The 19,351-nt window shown below is 47.7% G+C and overlaps 1 long non-coding RNA gene across 1 annotated transcript in view; it reads right to left on the bottom strand.

Moving 5' to 3' along the window:
- The window catches only part of LOC146062546 (uncharacterized), a 40,281-nt gene extending 37,570 nt beyond the window's left edge, over positions 1-2,711 (bottom strand). Inside the window, exon 1 of the long non-coding RNA XR_014471382.1 lies at positions 2,650-2,711. This is a non-coding gene — a long non-coding RNA (uncharacterized LOC146062546). The remainder of the gene's footprint in view (positions 1-2,649) is intronic.
- Between the last annotated feature and the right edge of the window lie 16,640 nt (positions 2,712-19,351).

Genomic DNA, 19,351 nt, shown 5'->3' with positions numbered 1-19,351 from the left:
GGTCGAGCTGAACGAGAACGGGACTGGGTCACGGCGGTCGAGCAAGCTCGACTGCCGTGACCCTCACATTGAATACCCCCCTAAATTTCACTTTTATCCTGTAGAGTTGCTAATAGTTCTCAGAAATGTAAAATAAAGTAATGTAGTAACCCTCTCATAATGAAGAACCCCTCTTCACCTCTGTTTTTATAGCATAGTAGTAATTCCATTGCATGGTCCAAACTGTAAAAAACTGTTATTGGGGTTTTATATCTGTGCTATGTTAAGAACTTTAAACTACAGGGATTGTGTTACTGGCCTTAGATTTGATTAACACCTTTTTCTGGACGGGGTGGATTACTGGGTGGGGTAGTATTCAGGATGGACACATGTTTTTGTAACCTTATTTAATCAGTATTGGTCTGGACGCTATTCTTTTAGAATTATTATTTCTTTGTTAACAGGTTCTTATATAGCGGACACATATTCCGCAGCGCTTTACAGAGAATAGTTATGAGCAAAAACACATAACAAATTACAGCACAAGACAGTTTACGAGGTAAATATGTGGTAAATATGGATAGTTGCATCAGGGGACAGGACACTGAAGCAATCATCAGGGTGGCAGAGGTCTATGGGCGAGATGTATTAAAATACATTGCCGCCCTTCGCGCCCCCCGCCGCGATGCCAGCGCATATGTACTAACATATGCGGCTGGCATCGCGGTGCGCTAACGGAGCCCCCCCCCCGCGATACCTGTACTCTGGTCTGCGGGGGGTCTCCGTCACCTCCCAGCCTGCTTCTGCTGCCTACACGCCGGGGACAGCTAAGCAGGCTGTCCCCGGCGCCGCCTCCTCCCCCTGCAGCCAGAAGGACGTCCGGTGGGATTGCGGCGACGCGGCAGGCGGCAAAAAGAAGCCCATAGGCTTCTATAGGGTATCGCCACCCAAAGGTGGCGATACCCTGCCCTGCGATAACGGTGCGGCCGGGTAATAGTACATAGGAAAATGCGGTAAAACGGGGGTTTTACCGCATTTTCCCTTTAGTACATTTCGCCCTATATATTCTAAGAAAGGCACATGAGGAGAGAGGGCCCTGCTCGTGAGTGCTTACATTGTAAAGAGGAGGGTTAGACAGACAGGGGTGACAGAGAAGGGAAAGAAGTGAGCATAAACAGGTTAGGATGGTCAGGTTTTATGCAGAAGGGTGAGAAGAGGCCAAAACTGAGGTCAAAAGAATGCAAGCGGTTTGTTTATGAAGGGTCTAGGTATAAAGGGTCAGCTTAAAATCAATAGCAGCATTATACCGGTGTAAAATCGAAGGATAACAGAAGGCAAACAACAAACCAACATTACTACAGAAGGACTGAATTACTGTACAACCACAAAACTCTAATTATTACGTGGCCTCTCTTTACCTATGCCATCCGAATACCTGGACCAGGCCCAGCACCCCTTCGGTTGAGAACACCAGGACTTTTGTCAGGCCTACCCCTCATGGTGAGTTGGGGCCGTGGGAGGTAAGCACCAGGGCCAGCCTATGTAGCATCACTTTCAGTGTACTTGAATTTGCTCCCTACTTCAGGCATGTCCAAACAATGGCCCTCCAGCTTTTGTGAAACTACAGGTCCCATCATGCCTTGCCATACTTTTGCTATTAGGGAATGCTAAAACTATGGCAAGGCATGCTGGGAGGTGTAGTTTCACAACAGCTGGAGGGCCACAGTTTGGACATGCCTACCCAACTTTCTAACACCCCCCTGTACTGGTCCCATGAGACCAGGACATTCATGACAAAAGAATGATTGCCAAATTATTCCCCTTTCATGGTCCCCTGTAAAGCTGTTTTTATAATGCCCCCCCCCCTCCAACAGTGTACTTCCACCTCACAGTGTGCTTTTCCTGTAATGTATACCTCCACAGGTTGTACACCCTGCCAGCAGTGACCTATGCAGTGCACCCCAGAAGTTTGCCTCGGATAGCTCCTCTGCTGGTGGGATATGCTTCACATGGATGTTTACATACACTGTATATAATACTACTATACATGCATCCGCTTTCCCATATCTGCATTGAGTCCATATATGGCTCACCTCCTACAGTGTAATATTCATAGTGCACCCAACATGGCTGCCTCATCTGGTACACTTGTGGATGGGATGAGAAATACATGGACCTTACAGTCTTTTTGGGACCCAGCTATTCAACCCAGGGTAATCCTATTCAGTGCGCCTAGAATGGCTACCTCACCTGCTACCTTGTTAGGGTGAAATATACAACTCATGGAGATTATCATCCAAAATGCCTACACCAACACTACATAGTACCTACTGTGCTCTTAAGGCTTTCTTTTATGTCTGTGTGACTTATCTATTGCTGTACTACCCAAATCCAAGTGCACTGTTTTGATTACTGTAAAGCGCCTCGAGTCCTGTTGGAGAACTTGCGCTATATAAAGAAAACTTGCTTTACTTGTATCAGTTATACCCCTTTTCCACCAAAATGCTGGGTCCAACTCCAAACTGAGTTTCTCAAGCATGGTTCCACCCCGTCAATTTGTGTATGAAACATAAAACACAAAAAGTAATAGATTATAAAGGATGTCTTCAAATTATTATTATATGTGGGAAAGACAAGGTTAAGTGATGATGAAGGGCGTACCCAACTCACGGTAAGTTAGGAGAGTTTCAAGCACATAGTGGATTCTTTCGTCGGCCAATGGTGCTCTCTCAGTGGATCGAAAATTTCATACAGCGATTGAGTGATGCGCCAAAATATGTGAAAAAAGAATCAATAAAACACCAATGTGTAGCTTTGTTTCAAAATAAAAATAACGCGATGTGTATTTAATTATATTATCCACAATGTACCTCACCCACCAAAGGTGGTATAGTGAGACATATATCGAGGTATAATGTAAAGAAAACTCTGAGTTCAGTTCAGGTTCGACCAGAACCATCTTGAAGCCGCGGCCTCACAGTCCGGTGCTCCCGCCCCGGGCAGCAGCCTCCCCGGTATCCGCCTCCATCCGGAGCCCGGGACCAGCAGTGGCCAGGGGGCAGCATGGCGGGAGCTGGTGGAGGCAATGATATTCAATGGTGTTTTTCTCAGGGGATCTAACCCTCTATGACCTTATATGTTTTTATATATTCATGTTTTAGTTTTATTGTATATGTATATGTGTTTATCCTTTTTACATTTATAAAATAATACAATTTACAAGCGTGTCCAGTATCATTTCTTTCTGGTCGAACCTGAACTGAACTCAGAGTTTTCTTTACATTATACCCAGCAGCGCAATTGTGTTGAAACCCCCCCACCTGTTGTCCACCCTTTATGAGCTGGGCTAGCTCATCCAACATGTGCAGCAGCTGGTTAGATATTCAATTGGTGTAGACCACAGAACACCTTAACCCTATATATATTTTTTTCTCATTATTGGAGCGCCAGGAATGTGAATTGGTCGATGCCATTTTGGTATCAATTCCAATTTACAACCTCTGTTTTTTTGCATATATCGAGGTATCTTTTTAACCAAAGAAAGGTTCAAGCAGTAGGAGTACCCCAACTCACAAAATAGATGTATATTCCTATAATGGTTTCTTTTAGGACCCCTGAATATTTTATGAAATATAGTGGATACCAGTATCTAGACTTCAGAATAACTGAATGATGAGAATACCACAACTCATGTAACGGTTTCTTTATGGTCGATCTGAAATGTCTAATACAGGGGTTCCCAAACTTTTTTGAATCACGGCGCCCTAGAGCAGGCATGTCCAACGTTGGCCCTCCAGATGTTGTGAAACTACACATCCCAGCATGCTTTACAATAGTTTTAGCATTCTCTAATAGCAAAACTGTGGCAAAGCATGCTGGGATTTGTAGTTTCACAACATCTGGAGGGCCAACGTTGGACATGCCTGCCCTAGAGCATCAAAATATTTTCAAGGCACCCCTAGGCCAAATGCTTCTTATCAGAAAAAAAAATATTAAATTAAGTGCATTGTGTTTATATGCCTCAGTTATGTGGTGAGGGACAGGATTTGCTTCTGTTAGTCCACATAGATTATGATTGGCAGCCACAAGCACTGGTTTTGCCTGGTACATTGACCATAAATAATATAAGAATTGATCCTGGTCCATCAACTCAAGGCACCCATGCAAGTGTCCTGAGGCACCCCAGGGTGCCTAGGCACACAGTTTGGGAACCACTGGTCTAATACTTATAGATATCCATCAAAGAGCAGCTCAGCAGCAAGAAGTATAGAACAAAAAAGCAGAGAGGCCTCCAATGTGTTCTAACATATCAAACAAGGATCAATTTATATAGATTAAATGATTTCTGTAACATAAGGGAAAACGCTGTATGTGACTAATTTACTTAAATTGTAAACACTGGGGGTTATTCTGGTTGACACGCAGCACTGCGACCTCTGCCTGCAGTGCAGCCCCCCTGCACGCACGCTGTGATCCCCGCACGCCGACCATCGAATGATGTGGTATGTACACGCAAAACTAAGACACTCAGATGACTTAGCTTTGCGTGTGTTCTTGTGGGGAACATATTGGGCAGCTGACATCCACTGATGTCAGCTGCCTGCCCCCGGTACCCGTGTCACTGGGTGTACCCATGGCCACATCCCATAGCCCGCCTCCCCGTGCCCCCCACTTGGAGTCTTGTGTGCGAGCACCCGGCAAAAAATCTGTTCGCCATGGCCGCTCGCACACAGCGCATGTACATGAGCAGAAATGGTTATGCGCAGTTCAAAAATATCACGCACCCATGTGAATTTGCAGGGGTGCACATAGACCAGAATAAGGGCCACTGTGTATAAAGGTTTCTTTTTGCAAGCCAGATTCACAGTTCAGGAACTAGTTATGTACCTCACTCACCACACATATAGTGGGACAACACTTGTAGCAGTTTCTTTTAGTAACTCCTATATTTCTCCATTCACAGTTGGGGAACTAGTAGTGTACCTCACTCACCACATAAATAGTAGGACAAGACAGGAGCAGTTTCTTTTAGTAACCCCGATATATCTCCATTCAGAAAAGGTGTTACTCAGTAAATAATCACTGCATAATGAGGTTCTCCACATGTACTGTAGCGATTTCTTTAAATATCCCAATGTAGTTGCAAAAAGACCTTTTCACTCCTTGGGGTTATTCTGGTTCATTCCTTCTTAGATGGCCAAAACCACGTGCACTGCAGGGGGGGCAGATGTAAAATGTGCAGAGAGAATTAGATTTGGGTCAGTTATTTTGTTTCTGTGCAGGGGAAATACTGACTGCTTTATTTTTACACTGCAATATAGATCTCATTTTGAGTAAAACCACACCCAAATCTAACTCTCTCTCTGCATATTTTACATCTGCCCCCCTCAGAGGCGGAACTAGGAAGCTGTGGGCCCAGGTGCAAAAATATGCTTCGGGCCCCCCCAATTACACTCACATTACACCACATAATAGTGCCACTTGAACTCTTTGCGCCAGGTAGAGCCCGAGTTATTGCCGGGTCGATGTGCGATGTAAAAGGACCAACTGTGTATAATGGGCGACATGGGTTTAGTGTGAAAGGGTTGGACCCAGGATCAAAATACGGGTCTGACCGGGGATAGCAATCTGAAATATCCCCTTAGACACACTGCGCCAGGATTAAGTACACCCTAATGCCCATTACACATTGTCATACACTGTAAATGCCAATTACACATTGTCACACTGTAGTGCCCATTACACATAATGCCGCACACCATAATCACCATAATGCCTATTACATATTGTTTCACATTATAATGGGCATTACCGCACACTGTAATGGCCATTACACATTGCCACACACCGCAGTGCCCCTTATACATTACCGGACACCGTATTGCCCATTACACATTGCCGCACACCATATTGCCCATTACAAATTAAGATACACACACCATAATGCCCATTACACATTATGCCACACACATAAAGTCCATTACATTTTATGCCCGCCAGTATGTTACACAGAGGGGTAGATTTATGAAGCAGTGATAAGGGAGGAGAAGTGATAATGTGCATGGTACTTTATCACTGGTCAATCAGCTTCTGACTGTTAAGTTACAGGCTGAGTTTAAATAGGAGCTGATTGGCCGGTGATACATTACCAGGCACTGTATCACTTCTCCTCCCTTATCACTGCTTCATAAATCTACCCCATAATTCCCTCAGTAGTGCCCCTTAAAAACTTCCCATATTAGTGCCATATAAGAGGGGAGGAGAGACCTCATCACCACGTCCCTGTGTGGTGTGCGCTCAGCTCCTATGCTGCTGAGTGGCTCATACAATCACTGACAGACATTTTAAATATGGCGCAGGATAGTGAGCCAATTAGAGCTTGCGGTCCGTCAGCCAATCGATAACTCTGGCTGCCAGTCCGTGAGGTCTGATAGACAGGAACCATATTTCAAATGTCCATCAGTGCTGGTTTAAGCCACTAAGCAGCCAAGGAGCTTAACGCACACCACAGAGAGCCATGGCGGTGGGCAGTGAGTGGCCATCAGTCCATAACCATCACCCATGCATCTTTCTCCCTCCACCTGTCCACCCCCATCACCCCTGAATCTCTGACTCCCTCCACCTCTCCTCCCCTGAATCTCTCACTCCTTCCACCTCTCCATCCCCATTACCTCTCTGTCACCATTGAACCTCTCCGTCCCACTGCACCTCTACGCCCATTACCCCTGCACTTCCCTGCCCCCTTTGTCACTGCTGCACAGCCCACATACACCCCCTAAAAGCTATCACCATTCCCCTATACCCTTACACTACTCCCCCTGTCCACCCACACACTACTACTACTACCCATGTCTTCCCACATGCACCCCATACCCCCAACATACCACATTCCCCCATCTCCTACAAACACTCTATATACCGCTACCCCCAACACATCCTGCACTTCAGTTCCTGTCCCCAAAAATACACCCCATAATAACCCTCTATCCTGGCCACAGACACCCTAGAATCCTTTACTCTCAAAACACACTAGTTCCCCTGTTCGTCCCACATACTGTATGCTCCACAATCCTCTACTTTCATTACACACTACTTCCACTGACTGTCCCCATACACATGTCACAACAACCCCACTATGACCATCTGGTAGCCACTGACAGTCCCTGACATTCCTGCACACATCCCATAACACCATCCTTGCCCCCTTTTTTCATATACCACATTACCTCCTTTATATTTGCTGGTCTTGGACCTTAGTTCTCACATCGTGGGAGCCAGGCACGAGGAGGTTAGCTGCGGTGAGCGGTTGGCTGGTTTCTGGCTCTGTTCTCCGTCCTGAAGCCTGCGCAGTCCTGGCACAGGCTGCACAATCACAGAGAGTTCAGAAGTCAGCCGTCACAGCCCACACTGCCGCGGATCTACAACAGAGATCTGATCAGCGCGCAGCATCCCCAAAGTCTGTGGCAGGTGGGCTTGGGGCTTAGGGGGCACTGAATTTTAGTTAAAAAATCGGACGGTGCAGACGGCAGCGCTGCAGCAGGCCCCATAAACTGGCTTGGGCCCCGGTGCACTGCACCATCTGCACCGCCAGTAGTTCCGCCCCTGGCCCCCCTGCAGTGCATATGGTTTTGTCTATCTAAAAAGGAATTTGCCAGAAGGAGTGAATCAGAATAACCCACCTTGTGTACAAAAAACTTTTTCAAGCTTCCAGATAAGATCCACATTTATTACAATAAAAAATCATCCAAATGTCCTTTACAATGTTGAAATATGTGGCAGATATTCTAAGCAGGTAAATAAAGCCAAGATAAAAACTGACAATCAATATCAAAGCATACAGTATATAAGGGGATTTTGGTCCTACCTGTAAAATCCTTTTTTCTGAATCCATGGTGGACACTGGGACAGTGGGTGTGGGTGGAGCTTCAGCTACAGGCACCAAGAAGATTGACAATCTTTTCGTGCAGCCCAGGCTCCTCCTCCTCCACGCCCCCTACAGGCTTCAGTTTGTTCAACAGCTTATCCGCAAGGAACAGGAAGAGGAAGAGAAAAGGAAACCTAGCTGCCAGATGGAAGTGGAAGGTTCCAGAGAGTGAAGTATATACCCACTCATTGCAGGTTAGTGCGTAAGGGTGGGCGCCCAGTGTCCACCATGGATTCAGAAAAAAGGATTTTACAGGTAGGACCAAAATCCCCTTTTTTCTATCATACCAATGGTGGTCACTGGGACAGTGGGACGTCCCAAAGCTGTCCCTTTACGGGAGGGGACGCACCTGAGCTGCACTGAGGACACGGCGCCCAAAGGCAGAATCTGCCGAGGCGAACGTGTCAAATTGGTAAAATTTGATAAAAGTATGCGGTGAAGACCAAGTGGCCGCGCGACACAACTGTTCTGCAGAGGCTCCCTGGTGAGCTGCCCAACTAGCCCCAACCGAACGGGTGGAGTGGGCCCTGATGGAAGAAGGGACTGGCTTATTTGAAGATAAATAAGCCTGCTTAATTGTTAACCGCAGCCAGCGAGCCAACGTCTGCTTTGTTGCAGGCCAACCTCGCTTGTTAGCATCATATAAGACAAACAACGTCTCAGTCTTACGAATGCTTTGTGTTCTGGAAACATAAACTTTCAGAGATCTCACAACATCTAGAGAAATTGGCTCCAAAGCGTCTTCCAACGTGGAAAACGCAGGTACAACAATGTCCTGATTAATATGGAACTTGGACACAACTTTTGGTAGGAACTCCTTACGAGTTCGCAAAACTGCCCTGTCCGGATGGAACACTAAATATGGTGAAGCGTGGGACAAGGCTGACAGGTCTGAAACTCGCCTAGCCGAGGCTATTGCTAACAAAAAGACAACCTTCCATGTCAACCATCTGAGATCTATTGATTCAAGAGGTTCAAACGGAGGGTGTTGGAGAGCCGATAAAACCACGGTTAGGTCCCAAGGTTGGATTGGAGGTGTAAAGGGGGGCTGAATGTGGAGGACCCCCTGCAGGAATGTACGGACCGCCATCCGTGTGGCCAGTTTCCTCTGGAACAGAAATCGAAAGGGCCGACACCTGAACCTTTAGAGAAGATAGCTTGAGGCCTAAATCGAGGCCTGTTTGCAAAAAGCCCAGGATTCTGGCTAAGCTAAATTCCCGCGGAGGGAGCTTTCTTTCTGCACACCAGCCGAAAAAAGCACTCCAAACCCTCTGGAGGAGGCTGGCTTTCTTGCAGCGATCATAGTTTTAATGACCGGTAAGGAAAACCCTTTTGCTCTTAGAATCTCCGTCTCAAGAGCCACGCCGTCAAGGAGAGGCTGTGCAGGTTGGGGTGAAGGCATGGTCCCTGTGACAGCAAGTCTGGACGAGCTGGTAGAAGCCAAGGAGGTTGAATGGACATCTCCTGAAGGTCTGTGTACCAAGCCCTTTGAGGCCAATTCGGAGCCAGAAGGATTGCTGTGGCTTGTTCCTGCTTGAGGCGCCTGATGACTCTCGGAAGAAGGGCTACTGGAGGGAATATGTAGACTAGGGAGAATGGCCATGGGGCTGAGAGCGCATCCACTAGGTAAGCTTGTGGATCTCTGGTGCGAGTCCCGTAACACTGGAGCTTTTTGTTTGATCTTGAGGCCATGAGATCTATTTGTGGGAGCCCCCACCTGGCGACCAGTTCCTGGAAGACTTCTTCGTGGAGAGCCCATTCTCCTGACTGGATGTCCTGCCGACTTAAAAAGTCGGCCTCCCAGTTCTGGACCCCGGGAATGTGGACCGCTGATAAGGCCATCAGGTGGCGCTCTGCCCAACTGAGAATCGAGGATACCTCCCTCATTGCGGCTGAACTCCTGGTCCCTCCCTGGTGGTTGACATATGCCACCACTGTGGCATTGTCTGATTGAATCTTCACTGGTCTGGAGTGAACCAGTGGTCCTGCACTCTGTAGAGCCCTGAGGATCGCCCTTAGTTCTAGGATGTTTATAGGGAGTTTTGCTTCTTCCCCTGACCATCGTCCCTGGAAGGAGTGCTCTGCCAATACCGCCCCCCAACCTCTGAGGCTGGCGTCCGTTGTCAAGATCATCCACTGGGGGATGACAAACTGGCGCCCTTTTTGCAGGTTGTGAGGAATAATCCACCAACTCAGAGATAGGCGGGTCTGCCTGGACAGAACAAAGGTCTGTGCTTTCAGGTTTGTTCTGGAGCGGTTCCAGTGGCCTAGCATTTCCCTCTGGAGCTGACGGGAGTGGAACTGGGCAAATTCTGCCATGTCGAAACATGACACCAGTTTTCCTAGGACCTTCATGCATTGATGCACTGAAACCCTGCGCTGCTTCAGAAAGAGCTGTAGAAGATCTCTTAGAGCCACTCTTTTGTCCTCCGGTAGGAAGACCTTTTGGGCCCTGGTGTCTATCAAGGCTCCCAGGTGCACCATCCTTTGAGATGGGGTGGTGGTGGACTTCCTCCAGTTTATGAGCCACCCGTGCCTCTGAAGGAGGGACACTGTGAGCTTGAGATGCCTCTGGAGTGTTTCTTGCGACTGGGCTAAGATCAGGAGGTCGTCCAGATATGGCAACAGACGTACTCCCTGGGTCCTGAGTGCTGCTGCCATTACAGCCATGATCTTTGTAAAGATCCTCGGAGCTGTTGATAATCCGAAAGGCAGTGCTACGAACTGGTAGTGGCAGTTCTTGATTGCGAAACGGAGGAAGCATTGGCTGTCTGCCCTTATCGGCACATGCAGGTAAGCATCCTGGATGTCCAGGGATGCTAGGAAGTCCCCTGGCTCCAGGGCCTGAAGGATGGACCTGAGAGACTCCATCCTGAACCTGGGTACTTTGAGATGTTCGTTTAGCCCCTTTAGATTGAGGATGGGTCTGTAAGATCCGTCCGGCTTCCCTACCAGGAACAGGCTTGAGTAGAAACCTGTCCCTCGCTGAGAAGGCGGGACCTGGATGATCACCCCTGCTGTTAGCAGGGAGCTTACAGAGCCGGATAATGCCCTTGCTTTCTCCGGTTCTAGAGGGGTGCCTGTTGTGAAGAACCGAGTTGGAGGGCGACCCTGAAAGGAGAGGGAGTATCCCTGAGCTATTATGGTGTTCACCCACCTCAGTATCCCTGAGCTATTATGGTGTTCACCCACCTGGTTGTGGCCTGCCAAATCTCGGCAAATGACAACAGGCGACCGCCCACCGGTATGACCTGGTGAGCCGCCCCCCCCCCTCATGCTGCTGGCTTGTCTGCCTGCTTAGGGGCCTGACGGCGTCCTGCCCATGACTGTTTTGGTTTGGAGGCCGATGAGCGCTTTGCGGAGGGCTGAGTTCTTGATGAGGGCTGTCCCCTAGGCCTCCCCTGAGGTCGGAAGGACCGAAAGGACTGGGATCTAGGCTTTGTTGGTGCAGAAGGCAAAAAAGCCGTTTTGGAAGTGGCTATTGTGGTTACAATTTTGTCCAGCTCGGGGCCAAAAAGGACCTCGCCTGTGAATGGCAATGCCTCTAGGGCCCTTTTTGACTCGGAATCTGCATTCCATGTACGCAGCCAGAGAGCTCGCCGAGCTGCTACTGATGAGGCTGAAATCTTAGATGATAACGCCGCTGCATCCACTGCTGCCTCTTCTAAATATGTGGCGCTCTCTCTGATTAGGTCCACTGTGGACAAAAGTTCAGAGCGACGGGTACCTGAGGTAATTTGATCCTGCAGGCTGTCTGCCCATGCGCCTATTGCCTTTGCAACCCATGCCGAGGCCATGGCCGGTCTGGCTGAGACTCCTGCATTGGTGAATACTGCCTTGAGGCAGTGTTCAATCTTCCTATCAGTGGGATCTTTAAGAGAAGCCACTGTAGGTATGGGAAGAGTGGTTGCCTTTACCAGGCGAGCCACATGGGCATCTACCTGTGGGGGAGTCTCCCACTTCTGACGGTCTGCCTGCGCAAATGGGAAGAAAGAAATTAGACGTTTGGACACCAGAAACTTTTTGTTTGGGTGTTGCCATGCCTCTGACAAAACTTCCTCTAAATCTGAATTTGAAGGGAAGATGGCTAATTCCTTCTTCTTCTTTTTGAAGTGAAGGGCGTCAGGAGCTGAGGCGTGTGAGTCCTCTATGTTAAGGGACAATCTAACAGCTTTGACTAAAGAATCCACCCTGGTCTGGGTCATTCTTTCCTCTTTATCAGGTTCCTCTATGTCGACATCATCATCTGTGTCGACCATGTCCTGGTCACCTGTGTCGTCCCCAGAGTCTGAGTGATGGGCTACCACTGGAGCCTGAGCTCTGCGCTTAGGTGGGGCCCTCAAACCTGACTGTAAGGATGCCGACACCTGAACCAAATCCTGAATGGTGGAGGAGAAACCCTGCACCCAGGCAGGTTCAGGAATAACAGCGGGTTGTGCCTGTGGGGGTTGCTGAGCGGACTCCCTGGATGCAGCTAACTGTGAAGCTAACTCCTTCTTAGCAGATGAAAGAGTGGAAGCCCAACTGGGCTCCACTGCCTGTGGACCTGAAGGGCCCCCAGGAGAGTCTTGTGCAGAGCAGCGCTCACACAAACCAGCCTGGTCCTGCACAGAGGAATAATTTTCCTTACATTTTGTACATGTGTACGCATGCAGCTTAGGAGCTTCCCTGACAGGCTTAGCTTTGGGAGGTTTCTGTGACATACCTCACAGAATCTTTAAACACACTAATGCAATGAAAACACAGTGTATACTATCACCCTCTGCCACAGAAAGAAGTATTCAGATGGGAGAGAGAACAAGACACAATACTCTCTGACCAGCGCTAATATAGTGTGGTACAGAGGGCTGCTGAAAAACTGGTCCTGTAGCGTGTAGAGGAGCAGGAAAACCTGGTGCGCTTCTCCCACAGTGAAGTCCCGTAATGGCGCTTACTGTACGCTGCGTGGGCGTGGAGAAGCTGAGCTCAGGCGGGAAACAGTGACTGTGCCCGCTCTGAGAGTGGAGGCGGGGAGCTGTGGATCAGGCCCGCCTCCCCTGAAACCAACAGTGTCCTGCGCCAAAATGGCGCTCCACAGCGCGGCACCCTGGTGGTCTAGTGGCCACGCAGAAACGACTGGGTACCACTGCCAGGGTCACCGGGCTGCACCACGCCCTGGTGACATATGCTGCTAGCGGTGTGCACCGCGAACGGCTAGCCGTCCTCAGGGGGACCCGCTTACCTGTGGATGGGCGCAGCTTCCTCCGTGTCATGAGGAAAAACACACTTATGAGGTTATTCTGGTTGATTCGCTGGGAAGCGAATTTGCATCCTTGTGATGGTTGGCTGCCGCAACTCATTCACAAGCGTGACTCACTCGCATGACATGCGAGTGGATGTTACACAGTAACATCCATTCGCAGGCCAGGGGGAACAGCCACATCTTTCGATGGTCGCCGACCATCGAATAATGTGGAATGTGCATGCATATGTAAGGTCGCTCTGAGGCACCCTTACATATGCGTTCACGTTCTGAAGGAAGTGGGCGGACAGCTGACATCCGGTGATGTCAGCTGCCTGTTCCCTGTACCCGCGTCATGGCCTCATTAGCATGAGGGCACCCAGCGTTCATATGGAAGTGCCCATAAAACGCTGGGCGTTCCCATATGTTAATGGAGCCGCCAGCCACCGCACGCCCCTCGCCTCCCCACGTACTGTCCTGGGTGTGTGCACCCAGCTATACAACTATTCACAGTGGGTGCACTCACCCTGCGTATGCACAATGAATAAAATAAACAACAAAGTTAAAAAAAAGTACATGCCATAACACAACACAGCCGACAGAAGTAGTCAAAATAATAAAAATGTAAAATTTTAGAACCACCGTTTTCATTGCAACAAGCCCAACTTCTGGTCCGGAGGTGTATGTATAGATAGAAATTTTCATCACAGGGATCCCCTGGTGATATCTGTTTCCAAAAGGAAACACACAATCAGCACTGGCAGACACGCATAAATTAAGTAGTGAAACAGCGGAAGTAACCTACCTCCATTGGTCTTGTGTGGAAAGCGGAGCTTCCGGATGTGATGATCACTGTGATTGGAAGTCCGGAGTCCCCGGAACGTAATTGGAGGATGCAAATTTAATCTGTTGGTTCCGCGTGGAACGCTGAAGTTTCGGGTGCATTCCAAATTAGTAATAGGCATGCTACGCATTTGTAAATGTACAATTGGTCCCATAACTTAGTGTCAAGGCATCGGAGATGTTAGTATATCGTAACACACATAAATGCAGTAATGTAAAAATAACACAAGTTATCCTTATCAGCCCCTGCCCCGTGATTGCTAAAATGCAGACCCGGAACCCAGTTTTACAAAACTTTGCAGGTCCCCAGGGATGCAATATGCTGCATCTAGTTATGAGGAACTGTCAGAGAAGTTCACCCCCATGCAGCTCGCCGCATAGGAAACATCTCATTTTCTGGTTCTGGCTTTCACCCCCATGCACCTCGCAGTGGCCAGAACATCACATTCGTAGGTTCCAGCTTTAACCCCACAAGCACCTCAGCGCGGCCAGAACATCTCATGCGCCAGTGAAAGTGGTATATTGAGGCCTATGTATTATCACTTAATTTCTTCAAAAGTAGCTGAAAATTATTATTTTTTACCTACTTTTGTAGAAAATAAGCATTGTTGCCATTCAATAAAAAAGCAATGCATGAGATATCACTGATATCAACTGCACAGATATCAGTCCTGATTTGGCTCGTTGTCCACATAAAATAATGAGAACCTAAATTCATCAAGATATAAACATAACATAAGGAAGAGGGTCTATAGCAAACATACATATTTCATATATATGCATGTATGCCAGGAAAATATTATTGCGCCTCCTTACCTGTTGTGGGTAGCTGCTCCTGCCATCCACCTTTCGTATATGCTGTAGCAAAGATGATCTTACAGTAGTGCAGAGATGTAGCTGGCTAAGATGTTGACATCACAATTAATTTGTGGAGAAGGCCTACCTGAAAAAAAGAGGCACGATAATACAGATGGAGACGGCCTCATTCTTGCAGGGGCTGGCGATAGTATAGCCAGCCCCCGCCAGTGGCTGACTCCTGCCAGAAGCTTGCATGCCCCGTGACTACGGAGCTCCCACCGGATCCCCGCCACCTCCCCCGGTGCCCCTCTATCCATGCCCATCTCCCTGAAGCAGAGATGGGCCAGGACCCGCAGCGCCCACCAGCCTGAAACTGGGACGCACGTATGTGTGAGACACACGCGTGTCCCAGTCAATTGGAGCACCTCTGTGCTGGCGATCGCCAGCGAGGACATTCTGGTGATCCCCGGCCAACGAAGAGAGGCGCTCCATCTGTATGTTCATGACATACATGCATTTTTCTTTTTAGTATGTCTTACATTGTAACACATAAATGCAGTAATGGAAAGACAACATTATCAGAAGTTATCCTGCAGAAACGGTACTCAGATTTAAAAACTTTTCAGGTACCCAGGTACGTGCTCTGCTGCATCCAGTTGTGTGGAGCCATCAGGGAATATCTCACCGCGGCCAGAATATCTCATGCGCCACTTCCGGCTATCACCCCCCCAAACATCTCGTCCTGATTTTCAATACGGCCGCTAATTGGCGTAAAACAGCCAAATACGGCAGGAAAATACACTTTATTTTCCTGTCGTATTTGGCTTTAGCCTGCACGGATCAATCAGATCCGTGCAGGCTTCAGTGTGTAAAAAATAGATAAATAAATAATAATTAAAAAAAACGGCGTGGGGTCCCTCCCACAGCCGTAACCAGCACCAGGCTAAAAGAGCCGGGGCTGGTAATAAAAAATCAGGAAACCCGTCAAATAAGGGTTCCCCGATTTTTACAACCAGCCCCAGGCTCCAGGTCCGGTTCCCAAAATACGGGGGAGAAAGTGACTAGGGGTCCCCCGTATTTTAGGAACCAGCCTCAGGCCAAACCAGCCAGCAGGGTAATGTCACAGCCGGAGGACACATATTATATAAGTTCCCGTGGCCAAAACATCACCCTACTGACCAGTCAGCCTGGTCAGGGGCCCTGATTCAGTGTAAAAAAAAGAATAAACTATTGTTTAATAATGTGGAACTATGAGTCCCAGCAAGCCTCCCCCGCAAGCTGGGACTTGGAGAACCACAAGTCCCAGCATGCAGGGCACTTGTAGTTCCACAGTATTAAAAATAGTAAAATAAACACACACTGACACATGAAAAAATAAAACTTTAATAAATTCTATGTTTCTATGTAATACATCCAAAGCCCACACATACTGATACTTACCTATCTTGATCCCGTCGGTAGGTCCCTGGGTCCAGAGCTCCTGGGTCCAGGCCTCCATGGTCCAGGGCTGCAGAGTCCAGGGCCTTGGTTCCTGGGTCTCCAGGGCTGCAGAGTCTGGGGTCCAGGATCCGAAGAAATCCATAGGGGTACCTGTGGAAGGAAATCCAACTTACCAAGGTCCTCCGGTGAATATCACGTCCTCTTCTGTCCGATGTAGTTCTGGTCTTCAGAAAATAACAAAAACCGGACTGTTCTTGCCGGTACCCCGGGATGGACTGAGGAGAGACGCAGATGTTTCATCTTCTGCGCCTCTCCTCCGAATGATTCTATTGGCCGCCTAGCGGCCAATCAGGAGCCGACTTTCTCGGCTCCTGATTGGCCGCTAGGCGGCCAATAGAATCATTCGCACATTTTGAAGTGGCGATTTTTAGTCATACTTCAATTCGCATCCAGATGTTTTCCCATTGGAAAGCATCTAACTCGCACATGTAATAGGGTGCAATTTTTGGTAAAGGTTACCAAAAATCGCAACAACAAAAAATTAGACCAGGTTCTGGCTGGCGAATTTGAAGGGTTAAAAAAGGAAAAAAAACAGTGTGGGGTCCCCCCTCCTGAACATAACCAGCCCTGGGCTGAAAGAGCCGGTCCTGGTTTCATAAAATCACAGGGACAAACAAGTTGGGGTTCCCTGGATTTTATAAAATCAGCACCAGGCTCAAGGGCCGGTCCTGGTTCCCAAAATATGGTGGACAAAATGACAAGGATTCCCCCGTATTTCAAGAACCAGCACTGGGCCCAACCAGCCAGCAGGGGGGAGACTTTTTATACAAGTCCCCGCACAGCAGGGGGGAGACTTTTTATACAAGTCCCCCCGGCCAAAGCATTCACCCCTTGACCGGTCAGCATGGGCAGGGGTCCTGGGGGAGTGTGGACCCCCCAAAGAAGGGGTTCGCCATTTTTAACCAAAAATCGCACATTGTGTTGCACCATTTAAATAACAATTATAAACGCCGGAAATTGAGGACACCTAAACAGTAGGTGTCATAATAGACTTGTATTTTTCTATATCTTAGTAATATACAGAAATAACCCAAAAAAGAAATACAACTTATTATGGGACAACCAGTGAATCCATGGATTCTTGTCATATCACCTAGTAACTATACATCAATTAACAATGAGATATGTGTAATTTCAGCCATTAGGAGATTGCGTTTGGTTTTCAGCAGAGGAAAATGACAGAGCAGGGTGAGACTTGGCCTCTTGAGGAGTGTTAAAGATCACCTGTTTTCCATTCAAGAAAACTTTCAATTTTGCTGGATATAAGAGGGCAAATGTAAGTCTCTTGTCATATAAAAGTTTACAGATTGGGCTAAATTCCTTACATTTGAGAGATACCGCCATGGAAAAATCTTGAAAAATTAGTATAGTAAAGTCTCTAATTTTCAGAGTGCTAGTTTTGCCGTAAGCTCTTCGTATGTTTTCTTGGTGTTGCAGAACCCGAACTGCGCTATGGACCAATTCTATGGAAGCGTTCAATCTGGACTGTGCCTGAAGTTGTGGGAACTTGAAGAGCGTTAATGAGGTCTACACTTAAGAGATCCACAAGATCTGTCTCTTTAATAGATTCGGGTATGCCCACAAATCTTAAATTGTTTCTTCTCTTTCTGTTTTCAAGCTCATCAATTTTAGTTGCCATTTCTTCCACTGCTTTTGCAATGGAGTCAGTAGAGTTTTGTAGAGTTACAATGGCATCTTCAGCATCACTTGTGCGCAGCTCGAGCTTATTGACACGTTTAGCATTCCCCTCTACTTTAGCCAAGATGGTGTTAATAGAAGATTTAATTAATTCAATTTTTTTGTCTATAGATAGTTGTATAGAATCTGTAGAGAGGATGCGGATACTGGGGAATCTGGACCTATTGACCCCTGAGGAGAGTGAGCCGTGTCAGAAGTGGATATATTTTGTGCAAGTGGATTTTTCAATTGTTGTGATTTTTGAGTATTTTTATTGTGTTTTGTCATTCTTTGAGGTAATGGGGTTGTTTTGTTTAAGAATTTTTAGTACTGCTTTCCTAGCACGGCGCCCATCTCACTGATTGTATGTCTTACTTAAGGCATACAATCAATACAATTGAAACGATTTTTTAATCGTATGGATCTCATCTTATGCATCTCATGGATCTTATGCATCCATAAGATGCATGAGATCCATGAGATCAAAAATCATGATCCCCCAATAACCATTGTTAACGCCACCAGCACTATCAACGCCGACCTGAAGCGTGGCGAGCGCAGCAAGCCCGCGAGTGGCGGCGGTACGCGTCCTCCGACCTTTTCATACCCCCACTATCCACGTCGGCGTGGAGTTGATTCTATATAGTGTGGCGAGTGCAGCGAGCCACCGAGCCCGAAGCGCGGCGAGCGCAGCGAGCCCCACGAGGGGACGTGGACTACTTCACATGTATTACGCGTCCCCTCGTGGGGCTCGCTGTGCACGCCACGTTTCGGGCTTGGTGGCTCGCTGCGCTTGCCACACTATATCCCAGCTCCAAGCGCTTTCGACCTCCACTGAGGTCTTTTTCAAGAAGAGTGAAAAAGACCTCAGTGGAGGTCGAAAGCACTTGGAGCTGGGATTCCTTTCTTTATGTGGATAGTATGTTTGGACCTATTGGACTCTGTGCCTGCTGTTGTGGACGTCTGACGGTGATTATCCCGGGTTCACCGTTATCCTCTTTTGCCATCTTTGAGGACTGGATTGCCATCCATGTTCTCCACATCAATGGGTAACAGGCCATTCTCCCATTCACCTATCTGATTGTTATATGTTATTTGTTTCACTTCTGTATTTTATTAAATGGTATCACACTATTTTTGCCATTTCTTTGCATTCCTTTTTGGGGGAGTCCATATCACTCTTTGACCACCCACCGATTAAGGGGTACCCAAATTGGCGATACAGAAGTATACTATTTCAGAGGCGGAGAAGAGGGACGTTGCTGTATTCAAAGGGATGTATGGTATTTATATATATACGGTAGCTGTCGTATAATTTTGGGAGAAGAGGATCGTACCTCAATTTCAAGGGAGGTACCATCCTATCAGAGCGCCAGCGGAGGGAACAATCTACCTCTTGTTGCACAAAC

This window comes from Crinia signifera, chromosome 3, assembly GCF_055691185.1.
Source record: "Crinia signifera chromosome 3, ASM5569118v1, whole genome shotgun sequence".
NCBI classification, from domain to species: domain Eukaryota; kingdom Metazoa; phylum Chordata; class Amphibia; order Anura; family Myobatrachidae; genus Crinia; species Crinia signifera.
This window is presented reverse-complemented; position numbering and strand designations above follow the sequence as displayed.